Source organism: Balaenoptera physalus (assembly GCF_965194825.1).
Source record: "Balaenoptera physalus genome assembly, chromosome: 5".
In the NCBI taxonomy this organism is placed as follows: Eukaryota; Metazoa; Chordata; class Mammalia; order Artiodactyla; family Balaenopteridae; genus Balaenoptera; species Balaenoptera physalus.
Genome location: NC_138884.1, coordinates 59,774,609 through 59,787,386, shown reverse-complemented (window position 1 = coordinate 59,787,386; position 12,778 = coordinate 59,774,609). Strand labels below are relative to the sequence as shown.

Here is a 12,778-nt window from a genome sequence, read left to right as displayed (position 1 = left end):
CAAAGGGATTGGCTTTTAGAGGACTCAGGAGATGGAGAACAGGATGGAATGTGGCTGGGGATTCAGACCCGATCAGTGAGAAGTGCTTGGGCAGGAGTGAGAAGGGCAATTTACAGGAACCATGCCAAAACAGACCAGGCTTGGGAGCCAAAGGAACACCGGGAAAGACCAGGGATTCAAAATCTAACAAACCGAGTTTCAAACCCCAGCTCCATCACTGCTTGACCTTGTAAATGTTATTTAACCTTCAGGTTCTTATCAGTAAATTGGGAATCATTATGTCTACTCAACGGATTGTTGTGCGGATTAAAAGGAGGAATATGTGTAATAGACTTAGCTTAATGTTTCACACATAGCAAATATTCAATGAACACAAGTTCTCTCCCTTCTTTTGCTTCCTATTCCTCTCTCCCTCTCCACCATCCACATCCCAATTTCAGTCATTTTTATAAACTGGGTTTGTGTCCCCGTCTTACACAAATGTGATTTTAGGAAGTTCTAATAACCATTTTTAATTCTTCTTAATTAGTTTAAAACTATGGAATGTCACCTTTGTGCTTGAAATACCACTTATCTTTCTTAGAATAATCTGTTCCCATTCCTGACAGACTGATAAAATCTAAAGAAATATTCTATTTTTTCTTTTGACTGAAATGAAATGGTCTTTATCTAAACAGGCACAAAGAGTAAAGCAATAAATAAACTATCCTGACCCTTAAAGAAGAGAATGTCTTCACTTACCAGAAACCAAAACAGCAATCCCTCAAAACTTAGCACTGAATTCTGAGCAAAGGGGTTAAAATTCGTGTAAATTATCTAACCAAATTAACACAAGCCCGTAATATAAATTCCCAACTTCTGATGCCAGTTTTAAAAGATGTAAGAAAAACTGCATTCTAAGAAAATATAAGGACCCGAACAAATACTTTAGTTTTACTGCAACTTTGTGCCTAAAGTATTGCTTGAAATACACAGAACGTCATATAAGAAAGTTTTTAGTTTATATAGTGATTTCAGAAGTAGTCGTTTTTGTACTAACAGGATTTGACCTATAAGTTAACGAAATGATTATGTGCAGAGACAGTTGTCAAACTTTTTACCCAATGACATGTTTCCTTAAATGAAATTTTCTATGGGAGACCTGTATATAGAACAAAACGTAGCAAAAGTGGGAGTGAGAACCTGGAATCCATCCACTCCAAGAACACACATTCTCTTTCCCGTTTCTGACCATGACAGAAACTCTGAGCCCCCATCCACTCATATAGCCCCTATGGCTTTAGTCCCACAGGACTCACCACTGCTCTAAAGCATCATTGATCTACGTGTTTCTTTTTTCTAAATTGCATATCGCAACCCATTAGTGTGTAATTAAATACATTTTAATGATTCTCACCTATTCTATCTTTCATACGAGATAAAATAGAAGAGATCACAGCACATTTCAACAAGATAAAATATTGCTTTTAAGACACTTATTTCAGAAAGATATAATTATATATTCCTGGGTATGCTGCATCAGAATGTAAAATGGTTTTAAGCCTCAGCCAAGAAAAGTCTGACAGACCCCACACTACTTCATGAGGTTGAGAAAACCTCATGAAAATTATAACATTTTGCTAAAATAACTTTGAAACGACAAACTGCCAACTCTAATATACATAATGGAACTGTGTTCAGAAAAAAAGTTTCAACTGAACACACGTACAGGCCAATCAATGAAGAAGCTGGAGGCATGAATTGTGTTAGTAATAAAAAGAAGTAATTTGGTCTTCTTAGCTGTTTATTTTTATTTATGTATTTATAATTTATTCATTATAAGTAGCATGCTATTTTTTCCTGTCTATCAAAAACTGTTTAGTTAAACCTAAGATTGTTGAATAACTTGGGCTGTCTTATGCCTTCTATCATAGTTGCTAAGCTCTTCATACATCAGGGATATAGATGTAAAGGTATTTCAAATACTTCAAATGTAAAAAGTGGCAATAGCAGTAACTTAGTTAATCCATGAAACTGGGTGATGCCACTTCTCTTAATAACACTGCAGATGTGTTTATCTTTCAGGCCACAGTATCGTTCCTGTATTAATTTTCACAATGATGGGCATCAAAATATGATAAGCATATTTGTCTTTTTCATGTGGAACACAAGAGTCTTGTGTTGGTTGGGTTCCTAATTGCTGGATTACCAACAGAAGGAGTCCCTTGGCTCCTTAAGCTGTAGGATTTTCTCAAAATGATTCATCTCATCTCTGACCAGTTCTCAGCATGATTCAAGATGCTATAGTCTTTAACAAGCAGCATTTTCTGGAGATTGCTTCAAGTATTTCTTCTGCTCAACAGGCTTTTGGCTGTCCACACCAAACACATCCTGTGACACTGTGGCTTGTGAGTGGTACTGATCAGTGCAGAGAAGTATTGTTAAATTGACCGGGGGATTTTTGCAGAAACTAACACCTACGGCCATAATACGTCTCTGGTCAAAAATGTGTTAAGTGCTTGCTTAATGGGCAAGTTTTCCTTACCATTGGCCCTAAATTTGATTCGTAGATATCTAACAAAACTGGTCCAGGAGCTTGTTGAGATAAAATGCACACCATTAATGTAGTAGGATTATACTGGCAATAATTATTAACATTGTCATGTTGGATCACTGCCAGATATAGGACAACTGAGTCCCAACGTAACTTTCTTCTCTTCTTATAATTTATAATATGGAGTTCAGCTTTGGTAATCAACAAATTCATTCAACAACTATGTATTTAGTGCCTACTATGTGCAAGACACTAAACTAGGTACAGCAGTGTATCCAAACACAAGTAAGGCATCACTTTGGCTTCAAGAATATTAGAATCTGGTATTCAGAATACAAATTTTAAATCACCCCTAACAATAATAAAAGTCAATACTTATTGTGTAACTTATTATGTGCCAGGCAATGTTCTAAAAATTTTAACTTCAAGTTACTCAAAAGCATAGTTATGGATCCTTTCCTCATAGAGCTTATTTTTCCATGAGAGAAGCAAAGAAGCAAATGCATGAAGAACTGATAAGTTTTATGATGAAGAATGTTCAGGATGTAATAAAGGCCATCACTGGAAGTCCTTAATATGGTCTAGAAAGATGAGGGAAGGTTCCCAGAGGAAGTAATAATAAAGGTGACACTCATTTGAATGTGAGCCAGGACAAAAATTAAACAAAATTGCCAAGAACCTGCGGCTCAAGTGTCATAAAACTATTTTGAACTCAAAAGTCACAAAAGCAGAAATGTATAAACATCAATGCTTCCATCTTCAAATTTATCCTCTAACATCAAAAGCTATCCCTAGCTTATCCCAGCCTATCCCTATCCATTGTTGAGCTTGATTTTGAATATCTTTTATTGACTTGTGATTTTGGAGAGTCAAGGACTTATCAGAGCCACCAGAGACCTTGGTACAACAGACACCAGAACAAAGAGCGGAAGGTTTCCTGTTAGGATGCCATGATATCCATTACAAGACTGGCAGCACGGGGTAACTGCAAAGGGAAGGGCAGTTTACAACCATTCCTTGTGGAGCCCCACAGCTACCTGGGAGATCTTCTTTCCAAATCCAGAGACACACTCTGTCATCTAGGTAGGGTACAGGAGGCCTCTAGGAAATTGGTTCAAGATTCATGTAAAACTCAGGTTTCCTTTTGGTGAGATTTCGGGGTTCCTTTAACTTTATTTTTCTTATATTCTTAGGAATGCAGTTACACTAACCCAGGACAGATAGATCTGAAGTACTATTTCCTCTGGTACAAAGCTAGAAAGATAACTAGATTTTACAAATAGGTATGTATTAAGAGGTGTCTTTAGAGGAAGGAAAATTAATGCTGTTACAGGGAGTTCGGGGAGTTGATTGGTGAGATGATGGGAGTTTTGAAGAATCTTGAGTCTGAATTTACAGTCCAAGAGCCACAGTAACTTGAGAGGAGACTCCAGGAGTTGTAGGACTGGTATTCCTTTCATGTCATTTTTTTAAAAAATACATTTATTTTTTATTTATTTTTGGCTGAGTTGGGTGTTCATTGCTGCGCACGGGCTTTCTCTAGTTGTGGCGAGCGGGGGCTACTCTTCATTGTGGAGCTTCTCATTGCGGTGGTTTCTCTTGTTGCGGAGCACGGGCTCTAGAGCACAGGCTCAGTAGTTGTGGTGCACGGGCTTAGGTGCTCCACAGCATGTGGGATCTTCCCAGACAAGGGCTCGAACCCGTGTCCCCTCCATTGGCAGGTGGATTCTTAACCACTGCACCACCAGGGAAGCCCCTTACTTTTTTGATCTTATGCTATTCTGAAGTCCAAAACAGTTTAGGTTCCACAGCACCATATAAAGATTGAAGATGATGATCTATGTTTGTTTCTCTAGAGTCAGCTATTTGCCCTCACTGAAGATACAACAGATACTATATATGTGTGTGTGTGTGTGTGTATGTATGTATGTGTACTCTATATAGAGTACCTGTTGTATGTATTGGGTTGGCCAAAAAGTTCATTTGGGTTTTCCCACAACATCTTACAGAAAAACCTGAACAAACATTTGGCCAACCCAATATCTCCCTGTACCCCCTCACCCTCACACACAAATAGTGGAATAGGGATAGGTAGGAAAGGAATAAGAGGAGAGACCAATACATTTAAATAAGGAGTGAGTGAGATAGTATGTATAGAATCTCAATATGTATGTATAGATCACTTTGTCCCTAATCCCTCTATTAAAATATATAAGGATACCTTCTTAGAGCTATGTAGAAGTGAAGAAAATTATTTTTGATATTTCCCTCCAAATTAAATAAGCAAGAGATAAGAAAAGCATGTTATAGTAAAGCCCACCATAAGCAGCTTCCTTATCTCGTTCATTTGAATACTATATGAGTTAAACAGAGGCCTGCCTGGAAGAATGACTCATCTCTACTACATGAGTTTTACACTTAGTTTTGATTACTTTTTGGGAGGCCTGTGCTATGAATGTTCCCAAGCTGAGGCTCACTGACGACTCCTCTGATAGTAATATTTAGTATTAGAAGAAATACAGGACATTATGTGCCTGTAATCTGACTTCTGTCCTCTCCATTCCACTGAACTTTCTCCTGAAAGGTTACCAGTGACCTCATTCTTGCCAAACCTCTTCCTCCATTCCTATTGTCTTGACCTCATTGTTCCACCTGTTACTGGTACCTATGCCTCCTCTTTGGAACGCCCACATTTTGCTTTGGGAATCTAGCACTATCATGGTTGCCCTTTTAAATTTTTGACCCTCTTATACATCTTGGCACTAAATAAATATCTGAGATGAATGAAAGGAACAATTATTTCCAGGTTTTATAGATGAGGCTCCTGCAGTATAAACAAGCTCATAAGGTCAAAAGACTCACGAATGATAGGAGCCAGGATTGCAACTTAGTGCTTCTAACTATTATTGATTTAGTGTCTTTCTTTCTTTCTTTCTTTCTTTCTTTCTTTCTTTCTTTTTCTTTCTTTCTTCCTTCCTTCCTTCCTTCCTTTCTTTCTTTCTTTCTTCCTTCCTTCCTTCCTTTCTTTCTTTCTTTCCTTCTTTCTTTTCTTTCTTTTTCTTTCTTTCTTTCTTTCTTTCTTTCTTTCTTTCTTTCTTTCTTTTCTTTCTTTTTCTTTCTTTCTTTCCTTCCTTCTTTCCTCCCTTCCTTCTTTCTTTCCATAAATTTTTTTTTTCTGATTTATCATATACCCTTTTTTCTCTCAGAAAAAGTGAAATGTTTGGCATAAATGTGATTTGGTTTATACTACAATACAGTCCTCTTTATCTGCAACAGGATCAAGATTTTCAAGTTTCTAAACCCCACATAGTTTTTGTGGAGTTTATGATTTATAAGTTGTAAGCAAGGGGAAGAAAATGACCAAAACACCTAAGCAAAAATACTACGGGAGACGAAGGCAAGATTTAGAGAACTGGAGTAGCCCGTTTAGAAGATAAACTACTTTTTCAAATCCTGAGGACATTATCTGTGCTATCACTCTAGGATAATTTAGCCAATGCCTAAAATTGCTCAATGCTTAAAGCACATACAGTCAAGAGATAAAAAGCTGTGGTTCCATCTTCTCAGTACCAGATTCAGAAGTCATAGAAAGCTATACCATTGGAGATCATGTGGTTCAAACCTGCATTTTAAGAATGAAAAAAATCTAGCCCAGAGCTGTTAAATGAGCTATACAAGATCACACAAGAGTTTATGTTCAGTCAGGACTAGAACTTGGATCTAAACTATGTGGTTCAGTATTCTTTCTTTTTTCCACGTTTTAGTTAAAACATCAAGCTTTCTGCTTATAAGAATACATTCATTTGAAGCCCTTCCCAAACCAAATGAATCACAACCTTTGGGAAAGTAAGACCCAGACTTCAGGAATTTTTTCTGAAACTGACTAAGTGAGTTTAAAGTGCAGCCATGGGTGAGAATTGGTGTCTAGCCAGCCATACAATAAATTATTAGCAATTACATAAATCATTCCTTACAGAGTAAGATGCATTGCAAGATAGAATACAATCTCATTTGTGTGTAATTTTATTGGGGATAATTTCTAAGTCAAATAGATATTACCAGCAATATCCAATGCAATAAAAATGGAGGCTTTTAATAGCTATTGTTTTATTGCCCTCACTAGCAGGTTTTTAACCTGTCTATTAGTGGTAGTGATAAACTGAGAAAAAATATTAATCATAAAACAATTCCTAGGATTTTTGTGGCACTCTATCTTCTAGATATTTTTACCCCCAGGGTCTGCATAAATTAAGCAATCCTAGGTAATGTTTATTGAGACATAGATTTAGAAAGTAATTCAGATACCTCTGAAGAGACTGACAGACAAGAAAGTTTCAAGCGTTAAGTATCTACTGTGTCCGTTTTGTCCTTTTTCCACACCTGATAATGACATTAACATTAAATATTTATGAAACTACATAAATCCATAAGCAATCATGCAATAATCATGCAGATGATTTAGAAATAAATTGCAAAGTTTCTCAAAGGCTGATGTGCAGTTGTATGAGACATAAAATATTCATTGAATGATTGTTGAATCAATGACTCTGAAAGTTAACCTTTTAACTGTAAAATGTTGCTTAAGGAGTAGAAGCACCAACGTAGGCAATGTATGATCACATCCTACTAGGCGTTAGCTAAACACGAAATAGCAGTGCTTTAAATAGGGATAGCTGCATTCCTAATTCATCATCACTACGTGTGTAATTAATGCTCTGTGGGTATAAGCGACAGAAGGGGAGGCTCTTCTATTACTAGGGCACAGTTCACGGCAAGTACAAGAAGCAGCAGCTTCAGATATCAGGTTCCTAATATCATGTAGTATCTGTCTTTTTCTTGCATTTTGCGATTACTGAATGATTTTTTCAGAGGATTCTGTTGATGAAATTCACAGGTGACATTTCTGATGGGACATTTGTAGAATAAAATGTTTTACATAAGCACAATGAACCATAAAAAAGTAAGATTAACAAATGCTTTGGCAATGGAAGCTGGAAGGCTGGCACACCTAATTTTCTTCTTAATAGGATAACAACAACATAGGACATTCATCTTAAGGAAGTATAAAAACTATCTGCAAAGGGATGTGAATGCTCTTTGCAAATAATTTGAGACTAGAAAACTCCAGAAACGTGGATTTTAATGAAAATATCTGAGAGCGGCGCACATATAACAAGCACTGCACTTTCAGTGAACCAGGTGTTGCTATGGGTCAAAGCAATACAGTGTGATGGTGAAAGAGTCTGGTACCACCTGGAGTCAGGTTGCCTGGTTTGAATCCCATCTCTGTTGTTTATGAGCTGAAGGGCCTTGAACAAATTCCTTACTATTTTGCCTTAGTCTCATCTGTAAAATGGAAATAAAAATGTACTGACCTCACAGGGTTATTTAGAGGAATAAGTAAGCCATTATATTTTAAACTACCTAGTGAGTTAAAAATGTTAGGTATAAATAGTAGTTGTCATTATTATTTTTGTTATTATTATTATTAGGCACATCCACATTTAGAGTTAAGAACAAATATCCACTACTTTCATGTTCCTTTCCACCTATAGTTCTGAATCTAAACAGAACCACAAACAGAAGATAGCGTCTTTGAGTGAATTCACTGATCTAATCAGTTAATCAGCCATCCACACCATTCAGTCAACATTCAAATGGTACATAAATTTTTAAATGTTTTGGAATCTTTTTTGGTTTCAGAAAACTCCTCAAATTATCAGGTCAATCAATAAGAAATAATAAGAAAGAGAAAAACAAATACAGTATGCTAACACATATATACGGAATCTAAGGGAAAAAAAAAAAAAAAGGCCATGAAGAACCTAGTGGCAAGATGGGAATAAAGACACAGACCTACTAGAGAATGGACTTGAGGATATGGGGAGGGGGTGGGGTGAGATGTGACAGGGTAAGAGAGTGTCATGGACATATATACACTACCAAATGTAAAATAGATAACTAGTGGGAAGCAGCCGCATAGCACAGGGAGATCAGCTCGGTGCTTTGTGACCACCTAGAGGGGTGGGATGGGGAGGGTGGGAGGGAGGGAGATGCAAGAGGGAAGAGAAATGGGAACATATTGTATATGTATAACTGATTCACTTTGTTATAAAGCAGAAGCTAACACACCATTGTAAGGCAATTATACTTCAATAAAGATGTTTAAAAAAAAATAAAATAAGAAATAATAATTTACTATTTACTGGACTTTAAAGCTTTCTAAATTTTTACTTTCCTCTACCTCTGTATATACTGAAAGAAAAACAAGGAAATTTTCCTTTTTGAATTCTTATACTAATTCTCAATTAAGAATGGATTAGTCTAGAGGAAAATGACTTTTTAAAAAAAGTTTATCATAAAGGCTATTTAAAAAAAGGGAGGATCACTACATTCAATATATGTTCCTCCTTTCTCTATTTTTGTCTCTAACTGTATATGATATGAATAAATAAATCAATGAGAGATGGCATGGCAATCTGTTGATTTTTGGTCAAGGAGAAAAGCAAAGCAGTCACTTTCCCATAAAGGTGATATATGGGGATATAGAGAGCCCAGAATTTTGCTTGGAAATCTGTGTTTTATTTGTAGTTTATAAGACACTATTTAATTTAACACACGTTTTAAAAATTATCCTGAAGGACATAAATTCTTCATTCAAGTGGAACTTGCTAAAAAGTTCCCATATGGTTAATATTTGGCTAAATTTGGAATAAAATCAGGTTTTTTTTCAGAAGTTAGCATCTGATAGAACAGAATTCATGTTCTAGGACTCATATTTTGAATGTCAAATTTAACAACTTGATCTTGAACACTTTCCTATATTTTTCAACACCTTCATTGTAAAAAAAAGTAATCCAGCACCACTCCATTGTAGCAGTTCTTGCTAAGGATTAGCTAATAAAAGACTTTAAACATTTTGTGTTATATAAAAGCTAATTCACCAAAGCAGGTATTATCTGCTGTTAGTTTGAAAAACAGTAATTTCATAATAAACAAGTGCCCATTGCAGTCCCAAGGAGCACTGACTTGAGGAAAAAAGCAAGAGATGGAAGAATTGTGAGGTTTTATCCATTCTTGTCTGAGGCTAGATGCTAGTTTTTTAGGTCTGGCCCAGGGCTGGATTTGGCTATGGTCTATAATAGGTTTACTGCTGATACCCATTTAGGCCTGTATGTGGATGCTGCCAGCCCAGGGTTTCCTAACTCCCCTAAGAAGACCCCTTTTAATGTAAAAAGATTATTTTGCCACATCTCCCCACCTTACAGAGGTTACATGTCTGTTACGTATCAATTAAACTACCGGTGCCACCAAGCCACCTTGAATTCATTATCAATTTAAAATGAATACATTTTAATAATCACAATACTCAATGTATTAGATAGATATTTAGACTATAAATATTATTTCTATTTACAAACCATTTGACAAAGAAAATCCCCAAACCTCTCAGATTGGGAATTGCTGATCTGGTTGATGTCTTTAAGTCACTTCCTAGTTGGAAAATTCTCTATGACTTGATTATTTTCTTCCCAAACTGTCCTATCTTCAAATATATTTTGTGCCTTTAAGAGGAATTATGATTGTACTTCATACTATGATACGTTTAAATGAAAGATTAATGAAACTTGTTTCCAATTATTAAAAAAAAAAAAAAGAAGACGGCTATTGCGCGGATGCAGTGGCAAATCTTCCCTGATGTATCATGATGGAGTCATTCTCGAAAACTAATGGCTAGAAAATTGAGTAAACATAGGACCAATAAAGAAAAGATTTCTTCACACCATGTGAACTTAACCCGTAGAGTTCCTTGCTGTGGAAAATTTTGGGATAAGCACAAGGATTTTTTTCACGATGATGATACCTCATGCTTGCCGGCATTAGCTACAAAGTGCCAAAAAATTCCTCTTCACATATCAATACCAAAGAGTTGACTGTTGCTGCATGACCCCGTTTTCCCCAATGTGTTCCCACTCCCTCCTTCTTTTGAGCACAAACCACAACACTGTATCTGTTGAAATACGACATTAATTAGGACTAAGACATTCTTCTTCCTGTCACTCCTCATAGGTAAATGACAGGCCATTGTGCAAAATAAGGAAATGCTCCCAGTTGACCCCTCATTCTTTCCAATGAATTCTGCTTTAATTTTTCAGACACTTGAGTTATTTCTTTTCCAGATCCAATTTGTAAAACAAAAACTATTACGAGCCAGCAGTCCCTTTTCCTAATTCTAATTTACCAAATTTGTGATCCCTGTCAATTTTCCATAAAACTAACCCATTGCCAGGATCATCTTTCTTGGTTCCATTTATTCTTTTACAAAAGAGCAATTAAGTGACAAGTTACTTACTGCTTGTTTTCCAGCTGGATTCAGAAGTTAGACTTAGGAACCCATAATCCTACCTCTATCTTACCATGCATTCATTCATTTAGCTCATGAATACTGCCAACCTATTAAGTACCATCATCCTAACACGTATTTACATATCATAACAGGTATTTTTAATGAGTGCCGACTCTGTACTAGGCATTACGGAAAGCACATTCATTATCTTCCGATGAGTTAGATACTGTTATTATCCCTATTTTACATATGAGGAAACAGAGAGAGGTTAAACAACTTGTCCAAGGATTCACATGCAGACAATCTAAATCCAGAACCCATGATCTTAACCACTGAGGGAAAGATGAAGTGTTTGTTTCCAACATGAGAGTTCTGGTGAAGGAGAAAGAGGGAGAAAGGAAGGAAGGAAGGAAGGAAGGAAGGAAGGAAGGAAGGAAGGAAGGAAGGAAGGAAGGAAGGAAGGAAGGAAGGAAGGAAGGAAGGAAGAGGAAGGGAGGAAGGGAGGAAGAAAGAAAGAAAGAAAGAGAGAGAGGGAGGGAGGGAGGGAGAGAAGAGAGAAAGAAAGAAAGAAAGAAAGAAAGAAGGAAAGAAAGGAAGAAGAGAGAGAGGGAGGGAGGAAAAGAAAAGGAATAATAAAAAGAAAACAAAAGTAGAAAGGTAAGGAGTTAACCAACATCCATTAGATTCCATTTTCTATTCAACTATGCTGTCAGTACTGCTGTATTGACACTCTATTTTCAGGCCCTACAGGGGAAATACAATAACAAGTAAGGCAATTTATGTATTCATACAGATCTGAACATATGACTGACAAACAATAAAAGTTAAACAATTCAAAGTAGTTTCATCAGGTATGAAGTACCACATCTAGAATTCTGAGTCTAGGGGAAAGATAAACAATACAAGCTGTAAGAGGTCAGAATGGAGAGAGATCCCTGTAGGGTCAAGAAATCCAGGCCCTTGAGGAGAACCAGGAAAGTGAGGATTTGACCAGCTCCAGTAAAAGGCATCCATTTCCCCAAACTGTGACTCCGCCAGCACAGGGAGGAAAGTGGGAATAAGCAAAGGCAGAGTGAGTTTCCCAGCCTGGCTGCGGCGAGAAAATTTGTCCGGTGAACTAGTGGGAGCTGAGGTTGAAAAGACTGTTGGCTTTACATTTGCGTCTGGCCTTGTCCCAAAGGCAACGGGAAGTCACTGAAAGATTCTGTACAGCGGAGTGACAGGATTAAGGCAAAGTTCAGGGAAGTTAAACCAAAAGCAGCAGGCTGATGGATGGGGGAAACATCATTTAGGGGAAGAAATGATGATTATGAAGAAATAATTATGATTATTTCTTCATAATCACTAGATTTTGAAGCCATAAATGCCTGTACCACGTAGGAAGCGGAGGGGCTTCGAAAGAAGCTGTAGACACAAAAAGCAACTCTGGGCAGTGGTGGGTGTGAACACAAAGAAAGTCCTTGAGCCACTGACAAGTTTCAAGAATGTCCGTAAGTCACACACACACACACACACACACACACACACACACACACACACACACACACAGCTCTCCAAATGCACGTACTGGGAACTCCAGCCCTGGCTGGAAGACTGGCTGACTCAAGTTACGCCTGTCACCCACAGCAACTAAAACCACCCACTATCCAGCAGGTGGTCCCACAGAGCAAACCGACCCGTCTGGTCCACGCTCCCCACCTCCCCCCGCAGGAGCCCGAGAGGGAGCTGCAAAAGTTTGGGGAGTAGTCCCCGGCTCACCCGAAGCGCATTGTTTCGTTCCTCAGCCACTCGCAGGTGTTCGGAGAGGGAGGATAACTTCCGGACAGTCCTCCGGCCACTCCTCCCCCTGGGGCGATTATGAAACTCCGGACACTCTAGTTAGTCCTCAGTCCCCAGGC

At 37.6% G+C, this 12,778-nt stretch overlaps 1 long non-coding RNA gene across 1 annotated transcript in view; it reads right to left on the bottom strand.

The window, feature by feature from the left end:
* Positions 1–12,775, bottom strand: part of LOC309661892 — a 157,769-nt gene extending 144,994 nt beyond the window's left edge. The window contains exon 1 of the long non-coding RNA XR_014264343.1: positions 12,639–12,775. This is a non-coding gene — a long non-coding RNA (uncharacterized lncRNA). The remainder of the gene's footprint in view (positions 1–12,638) is intronic.
* Between the last annotated feature and the right edge of the window lie 3 nt (positions 12,776–12,778).